General features: G+C 41.7%; 1 protein-coding gene across 3 annotated transcripts in view; it reads left to right on the top strand.

Moving 5' to 3' along the window:
* Window positions 1-22516, top strand: part of KIF1C (kinesin family member 1C) — a 104092-nt gene that overhangs the window by 8763 nt on the left and 72813 nt on the right. The window contains exon 1 of one of the 3 annotated variants that reach the window (XM_029580781.1): window positions 6937-6959. The exons of the other annotated variants lie outside the window; for them this stretch is intronic. The gene's annotated coding sequence lies outside the window, so the exon portion shown is untranslated. Of the gene's footprint in view, window positions 1-6936; window positions 6960-22516 lie in introns of those variants that run through there. 3 annotated transcript variants of the gene reach the window in all.

The following is a 22516-nucleotide window of genomic DNA, read 5'->3' as shown; positions in this document are numbered from 1 at the left end:
GAGGGGAGAATATCTAAGCCCCCCCCCCCTCCCCCAAATCTTTCCCTTACAGCCCTGAAAGAATAATTTCAGAATGAGAGTCCCGTCCCCCTCCTAAGGTCCGTTAAAAGGGAACATGAGATGAGGGAAACCCTTCTGAGGATCCCTAAGGTAGGTTCCCTGGTATCGGCCGTTACCCGCAAGACGACTATTCCAGTGGAAGGTGGTGTGACACAGACAGATGGAAACTATCTCGTTGATCCTTCAGTCTTGGCCTTTACAGCCCATGCATGGGCATTGTAGGCATCTGTACTTGGGGGGGGGGGGGGACACTTCATCGCCTGAGCGGTAGTGCATTGGGCGCAACAGTTGCCTGACGGAGAATACGGTGCGTATTGAGTCAGGGATGGCCTTTTTAATAGATGTTCTCTGTGACCTCCTGAGAATGGCTTCTCGGGCCTTAGCTTAGGAGCTAGGCAGCAGACAAATCCTCAACTTAGGCAAGTTACCCTTTAAAAGGGGGGCTTTTGTTTGGAGAAGGGCTGGATAAGCTCGTGAAGGATTTGGGGGCGTCAAAGCCTCAAAAACTTCTGGACGATAGATCAAGGTCCAGTTCCAGAGACCTGAGGAGCCAGTTGTGGACAGACTATGGTGTCTTTTTTTTTTTTTTTCAATTCTGGTTTTTTTTTGTGTGTGTGGGTGCGAGAGAAACTGGAGCGATTCTTGGTAAATATTGGAGAGTATCTCTGAGTGTGGCGCTGCAGTGGTTTTTGACTGTGCCGGTGCAGGCAATAAAGGAAGGTGGTTACAGGTTCAGAATAAAAGGGTGTTCTCCTAAAGAGGCCTCTTGTATGAGGTGAAACATGGGTCCTTGTTGGGAGAATACTTGAGGGACATTGTTTAAAGCTAGAAGTTCACTCTGGAGAAGTGACCCTGTATGGATTGGAAATCAGCAAGAAGGCAACAGTGTTATGATTCATGAAGCTCTTGTTTGAATTTTATTTACAAATAGTCGGTGTTGTACTAGGAATGTTTTTAACAGTGATGCATGTGGGGTTTATGTGATGTGTGTTTGATTTATGGGGAGTTGCTTCGATCATGAGTGTATGATTAAGAAGGCTTTAACTTTTCGAGAATATAAATTTATTGATCAATTCGGTGTTTAGTGTATAAATTATGCATTTAATATAGTTTTTGGTAAAGTGAAAATGTTTGAAACCTGTACAGATTTAAAATAAAAACATTGTAATATATTTGAGGGTATTATTTATTGCAATAAACTTAGCCCTGTTCTTTGTACTGTGAATTTCTTTTGGAGAGGTGATTTTTGGTTCTAGCCAGGCTGTCTTGTGCCATTATTGTAAACACTTAACAACAAAACCTCCGTTCCCTTGTACTGAAAATCACTAACAACCAACCATCAAGGGAACTCCCTGATGTGTGGTGATGTGCGGCAGCTATATGCAGGGCAACCACTCCGTGATTTCACATTGAATAGCTGCCGCCTTTATTCTGTATATTTTGTACTTTTTTTTTGTTAGATTTTATTATTTTTTTGTCTTAATGTGCTTGTTGTCTTATGTGAGGTATCCTCTCCCTGGCGATCGACCCCACCCTAGGCGTGTTTTGCTACTATTTCTATGTACTTATTATTGTAAGCACGGCAGAGAGAGGGGTTGCATGTGCTGTGATGGGCCCAGGCAGGGAGAGCCGCTTAATCTGCGTCTTGGACACGGGAGGGGCCATTGCGGTGGTCCTACAACCCAGGAAAGAGACCCTCTGTCCGCAGGCCTCAGCCCGGTACAAGTTCCTGCTGCTGCTGCATCTCTACCTGGCGAGGGGGAGGAGGAGCTGGGGGAGGGAGAATAAAGGCAAAGAGTGTAAAAGTTAAGTAAAATCAAAACATAAGAAAATTAGGAAAAATTAATGAACATGGTAAAAAAAAAAAAAAAAATGCAAACAAAGTTGGGCAGTGTGGGATGGAGTCTTCGTTTTTTCAAAAGTTTTGACTGGCTCCTACACTTTTTGGAAATTTGCAGCCTTTACCATTGAGGTGTGTGGCCGCTGAGTTTGGAAGTGGTGTGGAATGTGTCTGTCGTGTGTTTGCTCTCCCGGTGTGTGGGTGTGTGTGACTGCCTGTGTTTGTGTGGCGTCTGTTTGTTTTTTCTTTCTAGCGCTATCCCATGGGTTATTCCCCTTTATTTATTTATTTATTTATTTATTTATTTATTGCTTTTTATATACCGGCATTCGTAGGACACATCATGTCGGTTTACAGGTAACCCTTCTACCTTGTCTGCGAGATGTTAATTGTCTGTCATCATTCGCTGCTATACACTCCCATCTTACTTCTTAGACTTCAGGCATTGGCGTACAGACATTTCAGAGGGTGGTTTTTTTGTTTTTTGTTTTTGTTTAACAGCCCGCTTTTCGGTTGAAAGGTATAACTTGCACTCTTTTTCGCTCCGGTGATTCTTTTACTTATTGGCACATGGGCTGTGTTTGCATTTATTGGAACCTCTCTGTTGGGATGTGCTGACTCTCCTGCTTCATTAGTATCCTTCAGAGATTACCTCCCTCAGAACCATGCGCCGCTGAGCGAGGTCTGCTTCTCTGTCTCTGACTCGCTGTACCTGTGTTTGTGTGCGTTAGTGTATTCCCTTCAGCTACTTGAAGAGAAACAAAATGGGGGCTTTGAGCCTCTGGTGGTCACTGTGGCTGAGAGGGGGCCATGGCTCGAAAGCTGTCTCAACCCTGCTCTAGGGCGCACAGGTAGAGGAAGATTTGTTAAACTCAAAGCAAGCGGTGATTTAAGGAAGCACGACCTAACGATACTGAAGATCATTGGGTAATCGGATTGGTGCCAGCAAGCTGCAACACCCCAGGAACTAATTATCGGTGACGACAGGGTGATGACGTAGGAGGTTGGGTGTTGGGGCAACAGCCTTGGTAATTTACATTACTAAACAGCTTGGAAGGTAGGGCATGGTGGTGGTGATGGTGATGGATTAAGTATTGGATCTTAATATGCATCCATCCAGAATGGTAGTGAACCAATGAGGAAATAAAATCTGCCTTGAGTAAGCCGTTATATCCAATAAGCGGTTAAACGTTTAATATCTGGCAGCTGGAACATATCCTGGGCACACTGGATGGGCCAGTTGGTCTCTCTTACTGTCATCCGAATTGGCTGATTCTTTTTTTGGGGTGAGGGTAGAGAGGGTTTCATCCCCTTCATATAATCAGCAGTGCTGGGTGAGATTAACAGTGGGTGCAGTGTATCAGCAGTTCAGGGGGAGGAAACCTGGAAATCGAAGCAGCCTAAGGCAGGGTTGCAATGGGAAAGCAACAGTAGGAGAGCAGGGAGGATGAGCCCAGGAGGGAGATTATACTCCCAGCCGCTCTGTCACCTCTGCCTGATCTGTGCACCCACCAGAGCATCTGCTGGAAAGTGAAATCCAGCCCTGGTTTAATCCTCCCACTGGGCAAGCTGTTATGTATCAGCACAAAGCGCACTACAGCGTTTTATGGGCACAGAAGACCGTGGGTGCATTCAGAACGTTTGAATGCATAAACCTTGTCCAAGAGACACTCCTTGCTCCCACAACTTTAAAATGTGTGTTCAGCCTGTGCTGAGTGCACATTTTTGTGTTTGAGTACATTTTAACTCCTGATCCATTTGCATACTATTTGCTTACTGCATCAGGAGTTAAATTTGTTTGTTTTTTTAGCACGTGTTAAGAAATTTTGTATTAAATGCAGGCTTAATGCAGAGCTTAATACATTAGCCCTTATGCTATGTTAATTCTAGGGGCAGTGTGATAAGGCTGCTGCTTAACATGTTATTTACATATGAACTCTCAAGAAGGGCAGCCATTGTTTTTTAAGAATGAAGCACTTTTGTTGGATCTGCAAGCATTTTAAACATTTTTAAATCCTCCTTATCCCATCCTGATGTTCTTTTCAGGTGCTTACCTGCCCTGGTATTCTAAGATGCTAATTTCTTCATAGAGGGCATAAAGGATTTTTGCACCTTGTTAAGATGATTGTGCCTAGCTCACTGTATGTATTGTTCTGATGCAGGCTAGCTTCTCACTGCAGAGTGTTTCTTCAGAAGAAATGAATTCCTGACGCATCTGCCTAGCCAACTATCCTTGGTATGCAGTCTCGGATCATGGATCTGTGTGCACCCTGAATCTCACCCCTGTGTGCTGCTGGGTGCCACAGCTGCATTCCTGATATCTGTCTGCCAGCCCAGTCTCTGATGTCGCCACTTACCTGTTTAATGTGAAACTGGCGATTTTTTATTTTTTTTTCAATATGAAAAGGAGAGATTCTGGGACAAATCTGTAGCTAGAGAGTTGCAGAAAACTGGGGGCACTGATTGCATTTTTAGGTTGCTATCCTCTCTCTCCCCAGAGTGTTTTGTTAGGAGGAAGCGGCCTTCCGTTTAAACTCTTATCTGAGATGAAAGGGTGGGGGAGCAAAATTCCCTCCCGGCATTGTGAACTCCCCCCCCCCCCCCCATTTCTGGGTCGTTTAGTACAGGTTTCACTTCTCAGCACTTAACAGAGGGATTTGTTTCAATGCCCTGCTAGTAGAAAAGAATGACTCTTTCTCTTTGGATGAGAAAGGACATTGGAACTGGGTGGGGCATGTGAGAAAATCCACATTTTCTTGCTTTGCCTCGGCCTTCTCTGTAGAAAACAGGGGAGTTGGTTTCCTGTGGAATGCGCTGAGGCTGTGCTGCGCAGGGAAGTGTCTGGTTATAACCTGGCATGCGATTTTTTTTTTTCTCCGGATTCCCTCGCCTTCACATTCTTTCGTTCTGGAGCTCCCTCGAGCCGTATTCTACCTTACCTTATTGGGTACCTTTCCAGTGCTTGTACAGGTCGTATCTTGGAGAAGGCACTTGCTAGTCTCCTGTGCAGCGGTTACGGATGTAAAATGCACAGTAGCTTTTATAATCTGATGGTTTTCATGATGCAGCATCTCTTGCTCTTGAAATCTCCTATTGAAGGTCGTGTGGTTTCCAGGGGCAAACAGACAGTTCTTATCAAGTCACTGAAAGCCCCTTTTAGGCCAGTTGACTCCATATGAGTTCAAGTACCTCACTTGGGTTTTATATTTTGTTTTGGCTGATGGCATCAGTTTCTATAGTCTTGAGCTTTGTATTAGATTCTGCAAAGCTGAGGTGTTGCTTTGCATTTAGCTGAAGTGAAATTTTGGCGTTCTCGCCTAACTAGTCAATTGTCCTTCCAGTGCTTTCCCCTACCCAATTTATCTGTCTGAATCGGAGGCATGCTAAGGGTGTTTGGGGGGTGTAATTAATTTAGCCCCTCGTTGTCTCAGATACAAATGAAGATTGTGAGCTTTTTGGGGACAGGGAAAATACTGCACCTGAATGCAACTCGCCTTGAGTAACCAATGAAAAGGCATGAGCTAAATACACAATAAATAAATGCGCCTTCCTTGATGAGGGACAGACTTCCCTCTAATGATCTTTAAGAGCTCTTGATTCTGGTCTGACTATATCCTTAGAATGTCCATTAGGCTTTTTTCCCTATAGCCTTATAAATCCTGTCCTTCCTATGGATGCGTGAAAACATTTCAGCTGCCTGGCAGACTGCATTTCCTATTGATGTACCTTGGCAGGCTTTAACTTGGAGGATGAGGTCGTAGCTTATGCTGGGATAGCAGTGGCATTATTACAAAAGTCACACCTTTAAGGGCAATACGATATTATAACCAACACACAAAATAAACGTATTTTCCTAGTTTCAATTTATAAATGATTTTATGGGACCATTGTATAAACCCCTTAGTTATTATCTTTCAGAGCCTTGAATTATGCTCCATCGATAAATGAGGGCACACTTTTTAATCATAGGTCCAATTTTAGACATTTTTTTCAAACATTTTTCAAAAAATTATGATCATAAAATGTGCACTACTTCCCCGTTTAAGTTACTTCAGGGGCTGCTTTTGGAGTTGCCGTTTGAGAAAATTAACGCTAGGCTGAACAGGTCCAGTGGCCCATGCGATAAGACGCGCGCTGAAACGGGCGCCCATCTTCCTAACACGTGTGCAGCTGCATCCCCCGAGCGCCTCACGCAGTATTTAAGAGTCCGTGTAAAAAAAAAAAAAAAGCGCACTAGGAGAGAACAGTTTTCCCCAGCACTCAGTTGCAGCAGGCGCTCAATACGCGGGTCTGTTCCTATCCTGCTTCTTCAGGCCAATTTTTTTGGTATTTTGCTGAAGGCATCTAAACTGTGCGGCCATAAGAAACTTTATTTATTTTTTTTTTAATTAGGCCAATAAACATTTTTTCTACTGAAAATAGTAAATTAAAGTGTCACGATACTAAGTAAGGGGGATACATTTGTCTTATTTCTCATGAGCCGTTGACTCGTGAATTGACTCTACTCCACCTCTGGGGCTGGAGTTAAATTTGCCACGTTAAAGTGTGAGTTGGGCACAAGTGCTTTCTTGTATCGGGGTAGTGGGGGAGGTAATAGCTATTAGCTATCATCTACATGGAATTTACATGCGACGGGCGCCATCGGCTACGCGTTTGTTTGGACGCGCTAATGTAGCGCGTCTGACCGTGTGTGTAAACCTGTGCGCTAGGCTGGGGGCACTTTATTGCATCGGGCCCCACAGTGTGGCCGGGAAAGGAAGGGAGATACAATCAGGTACGAGACTGAAGTAATTGCAGGACAGGGAAATGACGTTGCCTGTAATTGCTGTTGTCCAAAGGTGGCACCTGAGTAGTCACACTGAGGCATCCTACAGCCTTGTCGTGTGCACAGTCGGTCAGAAGGAGCTTTTCTGAAGCTCTAGGATTTTCCCCGAAACCAGAAACCTTGGAAGCAACCAATCCCTGTCCCTGTTTTGACAACAGGAAGAAGGAAAACCGGACAACACCTGAAAAGGGAGATGCATGGGATGCGTGACTCTCCGGGAAGCAATAGTTACAAGTAAGTAATTTAGCTTTTCTGTACTCGTGAGCTTCTCTAAGAGTTACTCTGGAATTAGCTAATGCAGGGGTTCCCAAGCTTTTTGGGAATGTGGACCCTCACATGCTTCTCTTTCTTTTATTTTTACCTGCAGTAATTTGCTCTTATATAGAAAAGATATTAAAGTAATAACTAATTCTATGCACCCCAGATGCGTTCATAATATATAAAACTTATTACATAATGCTTATGGATATAAACGGAATACATATAATTGCAGAGCAGTAAACGTGCAAGCAAGTACTTGTATTCAGTAACTTGTGGTGTAACAACTACAGGAAGTCGCACAGCTGGATCTGGATGGACTGAGGGGAATGTACTGGTGGAAAGAGACAGACTGAGCAGCATGGGAAAGAGATGGACTGGTGGAGAGAGAGATACTGACCAGGATGGACCACTGGAGGGAAGGAGGAAGAGAGACAGACTGGAAAGAAATGGACTTGTGGAAATGGATTGGTGGGGGGGGAGAGAGGTGTAGGGAGAGACAAGTAGGGATGAACTTATGGAGAGAGACCAAGTGACTGTCAGGACTGAACTGGTGGAGGGAGAGAGGGGGACTGGTTGGGATGGATTGTGGAGCAAAGACAGTGAGAAACCAGTGGGAAAGGGAGAAGAAGGGATGAGACAGGCCTACATCACTAAAATGGAGATGTGGAGAGAGGTTTGGTGCACACATTTCCTTCACAACACCCCCAGCAAGTCATTTTTTTTTTTTTTTAATTGATTTTTAAAGAAAATCGCCAGTGACAGGGAAACCACCCTGTTTGATCTTGGTGGGGTTCAATGTTTTTCTCCACAGCTGCTGTAAGCAAATTCCATACATGAGGAGAAGGTCTCCCCTGCTCATAATGCAAGAGGCATTGCTACAAACCTTTTGCTCCATTGTCACAAGGGGCCCTGGCATCGATGTCAGTGTCCTCTCCCGACAGAAGTACCTTCTAAGTAACAACAACAACAAAAAACCTGGCCATTTTCAGCCATCTAGTAAAACTACCAGTAAAATTATTCAAGAGCATCAGTCAAAAGTTCCTCTAGATAGGAGTGGGACAAATCCCAATATAAAACCTGCACCTCACATTCTGTATTCACAGAAACCCCCCCCCCCCCCCCAACAAAGGGTGCAGGGCAGAACAAGGACATTTCCCCTTATTACTCATCATAAAAACATAATATAATTCTGATGTCACGTCAGTAACAGCAGCACAAACTCCCTCCACTTCCAGGAACACTGTAAAATACAAAATCCTGCAAAAAAAAATACTCAGAACCTGTAGGAAGCCTGCCATACCATAACACACGAACTGCCAGACTCAAAGGGTAAGAAAGGCAGCACTGCGAATATCACACCGGGCCCTAAAACACCAGTACACCTCCTTCTGGTAAAGCAGGGAAAAGAACAGGCTACTAAAGAGCGTAAGTACAGTCTTAGAGCGCGGTTATCACCAGATCATCCTGTATGCTGTGACTGTTAATTTATACTTTACATTAAAACATTTTGAGCACTGTCAATTACTGTGTTTATAATCAAGGGTACGTCAGTTTCGTTGTAGTACTTGTTTTGTTTTGCATTTGATCATGTACGGGGAAGGGTATGTATTTAATTTCTTGTCCAGCCTGGCCGAGTATCTTGGATAATAGAAGAATCGGAATACAAGGTATTTCCATGCAAGGTGCGAGGCATTTTGCTTGTGATGGTTTTAACTCTTCTTCTGGCCTTCGTAGGAAGGATGGGATGAATATACTGAAGTGTCGAGAAGTGTTCACTGCCATTTTATACTCGCATGTGCTACTGTGTTGTTATACACCTCAGTTCAAGAGATTTAAACCATCTATTTAAAACCCCCAAGGGACTTTTTTTTCGAGTTTGGCTAATTTAATTTATGCCTGTGGTAATCCAACAGCAACTTTTTATGACAAAAAGTAGTTGAACATTTAGTTAACTAGCTAGAAAAATGGCTGGTTAAATTAATTGATCTGTAAAATGCGTGTGGTGCTGTTGAACGCTGTAAGAACACTAAAATTGTTTTGGATAATTCCAGACCCCACCGAGAGTGCTTTTGAATGCCTAATTCTACAATGAAGTATGCATTTCTTATACTGCTTAATGTTTTGATGCTTTCATTTGTTTATACCTTGAGTTGACTTGCTTCCTTGAATAGAAAAACGGGCTGGCAGCTTTACACTGCAGCTTTGAGAGCGTAGCTTGGAAAGCAGGAGGCTTTTTTTTTTTGAACCAGCATTCTGAAGGTGAGAAGCAGCATGTGCTGTATTTGGAAATACATGAAATGCTAGGTGCGGAGACTTTTAATTTTTTTTTCTTCTCGTCTTGCATTATATAGTGTGGTTATATCAGTCATGGAGTGGTTTTTGCAGGATGGTGATGTCTCTCTCATGAGACAGCAGTAACTCTGCAGAAGGCGTAAACATTCCTGTCATTTCCAACATTAGCTATAATATTACCTAAATTACTTTTTGTGTGTGATTGTGCATTTTCCAGGTTGTTCCATCCAGTCTAAGAGAATGCTTGTAGCCTTGTTTTGGAATTAATAGATGTTTCCTTTAATTTGCTCTGGTTTCTCTTCTTCCCTCAGGTGCTTTCCATATATAAACTTTTCTGGTTGTTACGACCTACTTTGGTTGGGCTTAGAAGGCTTTGGTGGTGACGTGACACCATGAATCGCTGTTCATGACTCGGAAGCGTGTCTTCGTAATTAAAGAAGCAGGCCTGACACAAGCTTTTTCTAGATGGATCTGTTTTTAGTTAGAAACAAATTAATTGATCTTCTCCTAGTCATATCTGCTTTAAAGATCGCGACACTCAATTTATTAGGAAGTGCTTTGTTGATTATCAGAGCCCAGGCCTGTCATCTGACAGATTCATGCAAGATGTGTGTGTGCAGCACAGACAGCTGAAGAGGAGATCTTTGTCAGGACCTCAGGCTGGCATTGCACAGACAGTTGAAGAGTAAGTCTGGGCAATAAGACCAGAGAAGGGATTAAATCAGCCAAAAAGTTCATTTGATAAGGCTTTTTATGGACTTCCATGGGGTAGAAAGCTGAAGGCTGGGATTATGGATCTGGTTCAGATATGGTTCTTTTTGAGGGCTTCTGCAGCAGTGATTGTTCAAAATGTATTAGTGCAATATAGTTTGTCCGGTATCTAATTAGAGAGACACATGCCACTGTTTTTTTAATCTTTTGGTAATTTTCTGATGCAATTTAAAAAAAAAAAGTCTTAGAGAGATGCAAGTAAGTTCCTAGGCTTTCTTCAACTTAAGGCAGTTAAGTCTGAATAAAGTGCAGAAGAGTTCTTAAAACAGTCTAAATAAATATATTGCTAACGGCTAGGGAGCATTGAACAGGTTTTGGCTTGAAATGGTGTGAAAAGTTCCCTGCCGATCACAACTTCATGTGCCCGACGCTGGCAGCGTTTCGGCAATGACGTCTGCTTCTGGGGCGAGAGAGAGCTTTAAAAAGATGGAAAAGTCAGCGTTTCACATTCCAGGCAAAGGTATAGCAATCACTTACTTGTGTTAGAGGTCTGTGCACTTCCAACCCGCCGCCATGATTTCAGCATCTGATGGCGTTTCCTCATTCCTCAGGGTCAAAACGCCCTGCTCCATTCGGGGTCTGGCACTAAACTGTATTGAGCTCTCTTACCTGCCATACAGAACCTCGCAAAAACACTTTTCCTTTGAAGTACGAAGACCAATTTAATGTTAAATACAGGTATGGAATTGAAAAAAAATAACTATGTGAATACTGGGGGGGGGGGAGGGTGAAACTTTTTTGACAGTTTAAATAAAATCAAAGTTTGACAATTTAGTTTGAAAAAAAAAAAGGAAATTAAACTGTTCAGAAAACGAAAAATTATCAAAAATGTAACAAAACGAAAACCAGTTTCAGTCCATGTGTGTTGACAAACTTGAAGGGGCTTACAGGAGAAATTCCTGAACCCAGAAAGTGTGTTAAAATGCTAAAAAACCTCTAAAGAATGTAATTAATAAAAAGACCGACCAATCGATCTTTGTTCAACCCGCGTGGGTTGATGGTGTTCCACTGTTCTAACTGGAGGAGATTCACGTCAAAATCCCCGCCTCTGGGATGGTGTTAACTGCTCGTGCTTCAGTCCAACGGGGTCGCCAGGGGAGCCTCTAGTTTTGAGCAACGTAAACAGCTAAGATGTTCCTGTAACCTTGTTTTAAACACCACAGTGCATAGACCACACCCTTCTGTGGTGCATGTCGAACGATGATGAAACTTGTAGGGTTTGCGTTGTGGTAATGGTGGGTTTATATAGTATTTTTAGGGTGTCTTTAGAGGCATTTTGGCATTCTTTGCAAAATTTATTAGTTACAAGTTTAGTCAAGGAAATATTGTATTTATGCCTTTAAGATTGTAGGGGGTGGCATTTTGAAGAAGGGATATGGGTGCAGTCCAAGCTTATATGATGATGGGGTTTTAAATATATATCATTAGCTTTATTTTTTTTTATTATAGATGCAATAAAACACTGTTCACCACAAAATAAACAGTAACTCTCTCCTATTTATTTATTTAGACATTTTATATACCGTCATTCCATGTAAAGATCACAACGGTGTACAATCATTACATTCATAGGTATAAATCAGCAAATAATGACGGGTTACATAGGAGGTATTCATAAGCAGGCATTAACATCTATCAACTGAATTTATTATGTATTTGAAGGTCATAAGATGTGAAGTACAGAAATAAAATACATTTCATATAATTCTGTGAGTTGTATTGAGATTCTTACAATCTCGCTTTTAATTTGTTCATCATGCATCAAATAGTATCTCTTGTCCTACTTGTAGATCTCTATGTTCTGATGTTTTTTAAGTTAGGCTGTATGCATTTTCAATAGCCATGATATTGTATGCTGGGGTTGTGATTACCTTTGAAGCCTAGATATAAAATATCTAGTTACTTTAGCTGCCACATAGATGAGTATATCGAAAGTATGGGATATCTCAGGGGGTCTATTGTCGCCTATTTTATTTTAATATCTTTTTAAAATCCATGTGGAATTTACTGCAGATTTTGGAGGTTAACTCCCTCTTATGTGATGCGACAAAGCAAAGCCTCTGCTTTCTGTAACAGCCACAGGTGTGCTTGCTGCTTGAGGAGAGTGCAGAGTAAGGAGCTGGGACTCTAAAATTCCTCATCACCGCTCCCTGTTGATGCTTCTCCCTCACCCCCTGGCAATCACTGCCACCACCAATCCAAGCCAGACATGTTGCAGGCGTGCTGTATCCTTCCCCGCCGCACCTCCCACCTCTTGGAGTTTGTTTTTCTCTGTGTGCTTGTTTATAATTTATGGTGTCGTCTTCTGTATTAGATAAGGGTCAATGTGCATACTGCATGTTTGACAGAGGTGAGGGATTCTGTGTAGGAATTGAGAGCAGTCTGGCTTTCTTTTTCCAATAGTAAGTGTGTACTGTGTTCTAAATTTGCAGTCTTGCTGTTTCTTAGGTAAGTTTGCTGTTCAAGTCCTGGGTGTACTCTTATGGTACGGCTGGTAGGCTATATAATTTCTAAAGGTGGTCTTAGGTTTTCATGTTATTTCACAAAGTGGCTGGCAGGGAAGGAATTTTGAGTACTATTATGGTGAGTTGAAAAAGGGAAACTTCCTAACTCTGCTCTGTATAAAATTCAGAAGAGGTTGTCAGTGAAATGCATGTTTGTCTGTATAAAAAAAAACCAAAAAACTGTGTGCTGCATATGCATATCAGTCCCACATTTCTCGCTGGTGCAGTAAGGAAAGTTAACATTTTTGTGAGAAAAAAATTAATATTTGATAAGCAGTTATTGAAACTAAAGAACTTTATTGTTTTCCTGCATCATTTTCAACAAAATATCAAGGATTTTTTTTTTTATATCTGCTAAATGTAGTGTGCAGTGCGTCGCACACGTGAGCATAATCTGTCAGGTGTGTTATGACGGAAAAAAGGTTGAGAACCACTGGTCTAAAGTATCAGAATGCTTGAAGGAAGCTCCCCAAAAGGTGAAGGTTCTTTGGGTCAGAAAAGCTGCTGTTCCTTCTTATGTTTTAAATATACCTGAAGACTGGAGGGTGGCCAATGTAACCCCAATATTTAAAAAAGGCTCCAGGGGCAATCTGGGTAACTATAGACCAGTGAGCCTGACTTCAGTGCTGGGAAAAAGTGGAAACTATTCTCAAGATCAAAATCGTAGAGCATATAGAAAGACATGATTTAATGGGACACAGTCAGCATGGATTTACCCAAGGGAAGTCTTGCCTCACAAATCTTTATTTTTTTGAAGGGGTTAATAAATATGTGGATAAAGGTGAACCGGTACATGTGGTGTATTTGGATTTTCAGAAGGCGTTTGACAAAGTCCCTCATGAGAGGTTTCTACGAAAACTAAAAAGTCATGAGATAGGAGGCGATGTCCTTTCGTGGATTACAAACTGGTTAAAAGACAGGAAACAGAGAGTAGGATTAAATGGACAATTTTCTCAGTGGAAAAGGGTAAACAGTGGAGTGCCTCAGGGATCTGTACTTGGACCAGTGCTTTTCAATATATTTATAAATTATCTGGAAAGGAATACGACGAGTGAGGTGATCAAATTTGCAGATGACTCAAAATTATTCAGAGTAGTAAATCACAAGCAGATTGTGATACATTACAGGAGGACCTTGCAAGACTGGAAGATTGGGCATCCAAATGGCAGATGAAATTTAATGTGGACAAGTGCAAGGTGATGCATATAGGGAAAAATAACCCTTGCTGTAGTTACACGATGTTAGGTTCCATATTAGGAGCTACCACCCAGGAAAAAGATCTAGGCATCATAGTGGATAATACTTTAAAATCGTCGGTTCAGTGTGCTGCAGCAGTCAAGAAAGCAAACAGAATGTTAGGAATTATTAGAAAGGGGATGGTGAATAAAACAGAAAATGTCATAATGCCTCTGTATTGCTCCATGGTGAGACCGCACCTTGAATACTGTATACAATTCTGGTCGCCATATCTCAAAAAAGATATAGTTGTGATGGAGAAAGGTACAGAGAAGGGCAACCAAAATGATAAAGGGGATGGAACAGCTCCCCTATGAGGAACGGCTGAAGAGAGTTTAGGGCTGTTCAGCTTGGAGAAGACTGCTGAGGGGGGAGATATGATACTGGTCTCTTAAGATCATGAGAGGTCTTGAACGAATAGATGTGAATCGGTTATTTACACTTTCGAATAATAGAAAGATTAGGGGGCATTCCATGAAGTTAGCAAGTAGCACATTTAAGACTAATTGGAGAAAATTCTTTTTCACTCAACGCACAATAAAGCTCTGGAATTTGTTGCCAGAGGATGTGGTTAGTGCAGTTAGTGTTGCTGGGTTCAAAAATGGTTTGGATAAGTTCTTGGAGGAGAAGTCCATTAATGGCTATTAATCAAGTTTACTTAAGGAATAGCCACTTCTATTAATTGCATCAGTAGCATGGGATCTTCTTAGTGTTTGGATAATTGCCAGGTTCTTGTGGCCTGGTTTGGCCTCTGTTGGATACAGGATGCTGGGCTTGATGGGCCCTTGCTCTGACCCAGCATGGCAATTTCTTATGTTCTTATGTTGAAGCAAGTGAAGCTTACTATTGGGCTGCAAGTCTGCACTTTGGAGGTTCCTATTTTTAGAATCTTGAGCTGTGTTTCACCTGCTTAGAATATGGCTACCCTGTCCTCTCTCTTACTTCAAGTAGGCTTGATTTAAAAAAAAAAAAAAAAGAAAAAAAAAAAGCATACTTCCATGTTACTCCTCTAAATTACTATAATGCACTCTGGTGGCTTGCCTAAGAGTATCATGCAAAAATTGCAGTGGTTCTTGCTACCTCTGATTTATTACTCTGACTCTCAAATTCATTTTGGTTTCCTGTAAAATTCAGGGGCTGGATTTTAAAGTGTTAGTTTTAACTCTTAAAGCCCTGAATGATATTGGTCCACATGGCCCTCCTTCATTTACCTCCTCCTAAAGAGATTAAGTTAGAGAATGGAATGGGCATTTTCTGATGCTGCGCCATACATGTGGCACATGCTCTCAGAAGAGGTCTACCGATCTGGTGGCGTTCAGAAAAACTGAAAAGATGGGGCTTTTTATGGAGGCATTTAGCAATCATTGAGGTTTAATTAGGTTTTAGGTGTGCTTTAGTTGTATCTGACTGTGTGTTTAAGAGTTTATTTACGGTTAAGTTCTTACATGCATCCTGTCAGTTACTTTGTTCAGTGATTATAACCTAATTATTTTTACATTTATTTTTAATGTTAAAATATATTTTTATGGGTGTTTTACTGGGTTTGTGTTAGTATTTATTTATTGTATTGTTGAACTTATCTTTTTTTTTTTTTTTAATTTTAATTGTTTTGGTCTATAGTTGGAAAAGCAAACAGTCTAATAAATGAAGTGAAATAATGTTAGCCCTGAGGGCTCTCTCACAGTAGATAGTTATGTACCTGTTTTCCTGCTTCAGACGTTCATGCCCAGCTGGGTCCAGGCTTGGGATGTTAGAACAGTTTCATGTAACTTCCAAACATTGGAACAACAATATGCATTTTCTCAAGATATAATTCATGACTATAGTGGACGATACATTCTAGTATTTTATATTATATTGTTTCCCCAAGCCATTCATCCTGCTCATCATTTGAAAATTCATGGTGCTCTTATTCTGCCTGCCATTGATTATGCGAGAGGGTATATATTGGAGAAATGTTTTTGCTTTTCCTAAAATAACAATTTACTTAAGAGGTTGATTATAGATGTGATGTAAAGTAAATAAAGTTGCAGTATTAAGGGGACATTGAAGCCATCTAGCATGTCTCTCAGGAATCTGATGATTCACAGAATTTAGCATAGGCATGCAACCCACACCTGACACAATTAGTGGCTTACGTGGAGGGAGTGTCGCAAATCCACTGAGATAATTGCTGTAAATATGCAGCACGGTACTAATTAGGGATGTGCATTTGTTTAAAATGAATAAGGATTCTGAACCAAGTCGGGCGGATTCAATTTGGTTCGTGGAAATCTAATACACGTGGCCATTGCCCCCAAAATTAACTCTGTCTGTAGTTGTTCTTTTTCCATAAACGGTCTTCATTTGTTTGGGGGGGGGGGGGGGGGGGGGAAATGCTGTGTGAGAGTAGTGAAAAGAGGAGTACAGATGCTAACACTAAGTTCTTGTAAGAAGACAAACCCCTTTCCGTGGACAGTGGCACTCCTAGTGATTGTGTCGAATTTCCATTATATCAGAGTGAGAAAAAGGAAGGTGTGATAGAAACAAAGGCAGAGTGTAAAGGGGTAAATGCTTTAAACCCCTGGTACACCTTAAAAGATCAGGACCAGATATTTAGCCTGGTGCACCTTAAGACCTAGTCAAAAGGGGGATCTGTCAGCATAGGCTTCCTCCATGGAGGGGAATAAATACCAAACACCAGGAATTATGCAGAAACCCTGTATGATTACCTGACTGTTGATGAAGGACTGCTGAGGTAAGCAGTCTTATTTTTCCTGCTTTTCTTCTGCTAGAAAAGTTGGAGTTCAGACCATTTCTGTTCTACAGGACCCCTCCTTTAAGCCAAGGGCCATCCTGCACTGTTGGCTCTAGTGGTTTAAGCCCAGCACAGATCAGGGACCATTGCTACCAGTTTTTGGCTTCGGAGCCTGGCTATAGTAGCAGCTCAGAGAGTTAAATCCATTGTCTAAAGAGCATAATTCTGCTCGGATAGAGAGGAGATTTTAGTAAGTCAGTTGGACGAGGTAGGGTTGTTTGTTTTTGGGGGGTTTTTTGTCTGTTGTGCAAGGGGCCCACGATACCAGAGTGCTTGAGAAAGCATGGAGGGCTTATTCCAGACTCTTACAGGGGGCAGTTGCAGACTGTCTTATTGGGCCATTTGGCCCTGAAGCAAGTGCAACAAGAGCATCAGGACTAGCAACAAGCTCCAATAACACAAATAGCACAAGCTATGCAAGCTGTTACAGATCAGCTTACCCCTGTGACTCTAGAAGATGACACAGACTTTTTCTTAGTGAACTTTGAACAAACTGCTCGGTTGGTAGGGTGAATAGAATCCACTTGGACCATATACCTTGGTAATTTGCTGATAGGCAGCAGCCAAACTGCCTTCCAGGCCACTATTCTTGAACAAGCAGAGTATACCAGCAGTGGGTCTGGCAGAGAAGGTCTTCCAGCCCAGAGAAATCCATAGTAATGACGGCAGAAAAAGACCAAAATGATCTATCCAGTCTGCCCATAAAGCTTCCCAAGGTAGTAACTGCCGCTCTTCACAGGCGACCCCTATATTTCCACCAAGGGTAGTAACTGTTGCCATGTGCAGGTTACTCCCAAGCCTTTTCATTCATTCCCATCCTCTAGCCTTTAGGGATCCACAGTGTTTATCCCATGCTCCTTTGAAATCCTTCACAGTTTTAGTCTTTACCACTTCCTCAGGAAGGGCATTCCAGGCATCCACCTCCCTCTCTGTGAAGAAATATTTCCTGACATTAAGAATATAAATTGCCATGCTGGGTCAGACCAAGGGTCCATCAAGCCCAGCATCTTGTTTCCAACAGAGGCCAAACCAGGCCACAAGAACCTGGCAAATACCCAAACACTAAGAAGATCCCATGCAACTGATGCAATTTAATAGCAGTGGCTATTCCCTAAGTAAACTTGATTAATAGCCGTTAATTGACTTCTCCTCCAAGAACTTATCCAAATCTTTTTTTGAACCCAGCTACGCTAACTGCACTTACCATATCCTCTGGCAACACATTTCAGCTTTATTGTGCATTGAGTGAAAAAGAACTTTCTCCGATTAGTCTTAAATGTGCCACTTGCTAACTTCATGGAATGCCCCCTAGTCCTTCTATTATTCTAAAGTGTAAATAACTGATTCACATCTACTCGTTCAGGACCTCTTCTCCAAGCTGAACAGCCCTAACCTCTTCAGCCTTTCCTCAGAGGGGAGCTGTTCCATCCCCTTTATTATTGGTTCTAAGTCTTCCTCCCTGGAGTTTAAAATCGTGACCTCCTAGTTCTACTAAATTGTTTCCAGTGAAAAAGGTTTGTTGACCATGGATCATTAAAACTTTTCAAGTATCTGAAGATTTGTATCATATCACTCCTGCTCCTCCTCTCCAGCAAGGTATATATATTCAGGTTCTTTAACCTCTCCTCATAAGTCATTTGATGGAGACCACCCACCATTTTGGTCGCCCTTCTCTGAACCGCCTCCATCCTGTCTCTGTCCTCTTTGAGATACGATCTCCAGAACTGAAAACAGTACTCCAGGTGAGGCCTCACCAAGGACAGGTACAAGGGGATTATCACTGCCCTTTTCTTACTAGATATTCCTCTCTATGCAGCCTAGCATTCTTCTGGCTTTAGCTATCGCTGCATCACATTGCTTTATCTACTTCAGGTTGTTAGACACTATCACCCCAAGGTGTCTCTCCTTCTTGCACATCAGCCCTTCACCCCCCAACACATAGTTATTTCAGATTACCACGCCCCATATGCATGACTCTGCACTTTTTGGCATTGAATCTCAGCTGCCATATCTTCGACCACTCTTCCAGCTTCCTTAAATTCAGTCTCATTCTCTCTACTCCTTCCGGCCTGTCCACTCTGTTGCAGATCTTAGTATCATCCGCAAATAGACAAACTTTACCTTCTATCCTTCCGTAATGCCGCTCAGAAAGATGTTGAACAGAACCGGTCCCAACACCGATCCCTGAGGCACTCCGCTTATCATAGTTCTCTCTTCAGAGTAGGTTCCATTTACCATCACCCATTGTCTTCTATCCATCTACCAGTTGTAATCCACGCCATCACCTTGGAGCTCACTCACAAACTTCTCATTTTGTTGAGTCCTCTGTGGGACCTTTACTAAAATCCAAGTAAATCACATTGAGCGCTCTTCCCTGATCCAATTCTCTAGCCACCCAATCAAAGAAATCGGTTAGATTCGTTTGACAGGACCTTCCTCTGTGAATCCATGCTGCCTCTGATCAAGCAACCCACTAGATTGTAGATAGTTCACTATCCTTTCCTTCAGCAGAGTTTCCATTAATTTTCCCACCATCAAGGTGATGCTAACCAGCCTGTAGTTTCCAGCCTCTTATCTGCTCCCACTCTTGTGAAGTGGGACCACCATCGCACTTATCCAGTCACTCGGCACTACACCCTTTTCCAGGGATCTATTGAACCGGTCACTCAGCGGACCTGCCAGCACATCTGAGTTCCCTCAGTATCCTGGGATGAACCTCATCAGGCCCCATGGCTTTGTCCACTTTCAGTTTTCTTAGCTCTTCCCATACATTCTCTTCTGTAAACGAAGTTTTATCTTCTCCACCCCCTTCTACAGTCTTGATAACAAGTGACTGTCCTTCTCCAGGGTCTTCTTTAGTGAACACTGAACTGAAGTATTTGTTTAATATTTCAGTCATTTCTTCATCTCTCTCCACCCATTGATCCTTTTTTACCTTTCACTATACCACTATGGACCTTTCTCCTTTTTCTGATATATCTGAAAAATGTTTTGTCACCTTGCTTTAAGCTCCTTGGCAATCCTTTCCTCCAACTGACTCTTTGCTTTCTTGATTACTTTTTTAGTCTCCCTCAGTTTTAACAGATAATCCTCCCTGTGTTCCACTTTTTGGGATCCTTTATATTTCTTAAATGCTGCTGCTTTTGCTTTAATTACATCGGCCACCTCCTTTGTGAACTAGATAGGTTTCTTATTTCTCTTACTTTTGTTTACTTTTATAACATATAGACTTGTTGCTTTTGTAATTGCTCTTTTTTTTTTGTTCCACCTCTCCCATTTTCTCCCAGTTTTCAAGTTCTGCCTCCAGATATTTCTCCATTTCTACAAAGTCTGTTTTCTTGAAGTTCAAAACTCTGGTCTTTGCGTGACTTCTCCGGATCCTATTTGCAATATCAAACCATGCTGTTTGATTACTGGTGATGAGGTAGGCATCCACTTGGACATTAGAGACATTACCCCCATTAGTGAGCACTAGATCAAGTACAGTTCCCTTGTGGGTTTCATTACCATTTGTTTGAAAAGAGCCCCTCGCAGGGCATCCACTATCTCTCTACTTCTGTTAGGTTCTGCCGAAGGGATTTTCCAGTCCATGTCTGGCAGATTAAAGTCACCAACAATCAAAACTTCCCTCTTCTTTCCCATCTTTTTAATGTCTTTGATCAGATCTCTGCCTAGTTCTTCTTCTGTTTGAGTCTGAGGCCTGTACACTATTCCAGTAAAAATGGATGTACCATCCTTTTTATTAGGATGGCCCATAATGCTTCTTCTCTACCCCACTTTCCTTGCAGTTCAGTTGCTTGGATATTATTTTTAATAATAAAGGGGGAGTAGTGCTGCTACTCCCCCTTTTTTGTCTTTTCTGTCATCTCTTAAGTTATAGCCCGGTATGGCCATATCCCAGTCATGAAAATCCGTGAACCATGTCTCCGTGACAGCAACAACATCCAAGTCCGCCTCCACTATTAAGGCATGCAGGTCTGGGATTTTATTGCCCAAAAATATGAGCATTTGTAGTCATAGCAAGGGAGAAAAATTGGAAAGCTATGTTGCACTTCTAGGAACCTTTTCTGTGTTTTTTTGAGCTGAATGATTTTATTTTTCACTTTGCATGTCCTGGAGTGTTTGTCTTGTCACTCCCAAGCAATATAATCTCAAGGTCCATCTCCTTCCACTCCCATACTTTAATTTAAACGTCTATTAATGTAAGATCTGAATTTCTCACTTAGCATCCTTCTTCCTGCTGCAGGCAAATGAGGGCCATCCTTTCCATACAGCCTTTTATTTCTCCATACATGACTCCAGCCTCCAGTGTATCCAAAACCATTTTCTGTACAACCAGGATTTGTTTTATATGGCAAAGCCTCTCATCTCCTATTCCATGAACAGGTAATACTTCTGAAAATGCAATAGCCTTTGCGGTGCTTACCTTCATGCCTAGATTATGGAAATCTTTTTGTACTTCATGGAAGCAGTTTCTATTGAGGTCAACGGTCCCCCAAATGGATGACAACCCTGATATCAAAGTTCCTTCTTTCTTCTTCAATGACTTGGACTATCTGGTCTGCATTTCTACTGGCTGAGGATCCTGGAATGCATTTAACTTAGTGTCACCATCAAAATGTGCTCCCAAATTGGTTCCTCTGAGTCTCCCAGCAGAAGAGCCCTCTTTGGTAGTGATAACCCTGAGAAATAGGAATTACCTTACTGGGTCAGACCGCGGGTCCATCAAGCCCAATATCCTGTTTCCAAAGGTGGCCAATCCAGGTTACAAGTACCTGGCAGGATACCAAACAGTAAATAGATTCCATGCTACTAATGTGCAGGATTAAGTAGTGGCTAATCCATATTGCTAGATTAAAGTCTTCACTTAGTCCTTTAGATGCATTCCCTTTTTTTTGAGAGATGTTTCCTGGCCCTTTAACAAAGCTTGTCAGTTTGTTTTTGGATTAAGGTATTTTTCCTTAACAATTTACAAAAACGATTATTCGCCCAATTTGACAGGATGCTGCCCAGTCTTGTACTGATCCAGAAATTGCCCAATATCCTATCTTCCCTCAATTGGGAATGTAGTGGAGAGGATTGTTAAGCCAATTGACTGAATTTTTAGAGCACCATAAATTTTTAAATCCTTTTTCAAAATGGGTTTTATCAAGGACATAGCATGGAGACCTTGATTGTCTCCATGCCTGATTTTTGTCTTTCGTGAATTAGATCAATGGCATCCAGTCATTATCGTGTTTCTGGTGATGTAGTTTGAAAGTAGTAGACTCTCATTCTGCTTGGGGTATTTATTCTGCTGTGTTGCAGGGCTCATCTCTCTTTTTGACTACAGATTTTAATATTTTTTTTATCCCTTGTGTTTATTAGAAGAGCTAAAGGTTTCTTTTCATGTATATGGTGATGACATACAGATATTTCCAGTGGTTGACCCTATGGGGTGTCTAAAGATTAGAGATTATAGATGTAAATAAATCAGTGGATGAAGTAAAATGGGTTGAAGCTAAATATCGCAAAAATGGAGGATTTACCAGTTTTGTGGCCTAGTACAGCATTGTTGTAATCTTTTCAATTAGCAGGAAATTCTTGTTTTTTCAAACACTGTTCGTAACTTGAGTGTTCATATGGAGTCCTTATTTTTCAAATTCATCTATGTATGATGGTGAAGGGTGTTTAAGTTGTATCACTTTAAAAAAAAATTTTTGGATAAGATTTTAGAGCAGTGATTCAAGCCTTTGTGTTGTCCACTATAGTTTATCGTTATGCCTTGTATATAGGTCTTCCTAAGTACCTTCTGTAGGCCTTGCGTGTTCTTACGAATGCAGCTGCTAAATTGGTATCTGGAAGTCCCCTTGCATTTATCTCCCCGGTTTTCCAAGAACTTTTACTGGCTTCCTGTAGAGCAGAGGATTAAGTTTAAGGCTTTGACCTTG

This window comes from Rhinatrema bivittatum, chromosome 16, assembly GCF_901001135.1.
Source record: "Rhinatrema bivittatum chromosome 16, aRhiBiv1.1, whole genome shotgun sequence".
In the NCBI taxonomy this organism is placed as follows: domain Eukaryota; kingdom Metazoa; phylum Chordata; class Amphibia; order Gymnophiona; family Rhinatrematidae; genus Rhinatrema; species Rhinatrema bivittatum.
The sequence above is the reverse complement of the archived record's forward strand: the minus strand, read 5'-3'. Positions and strand labels throughout refer to the sequence as shown.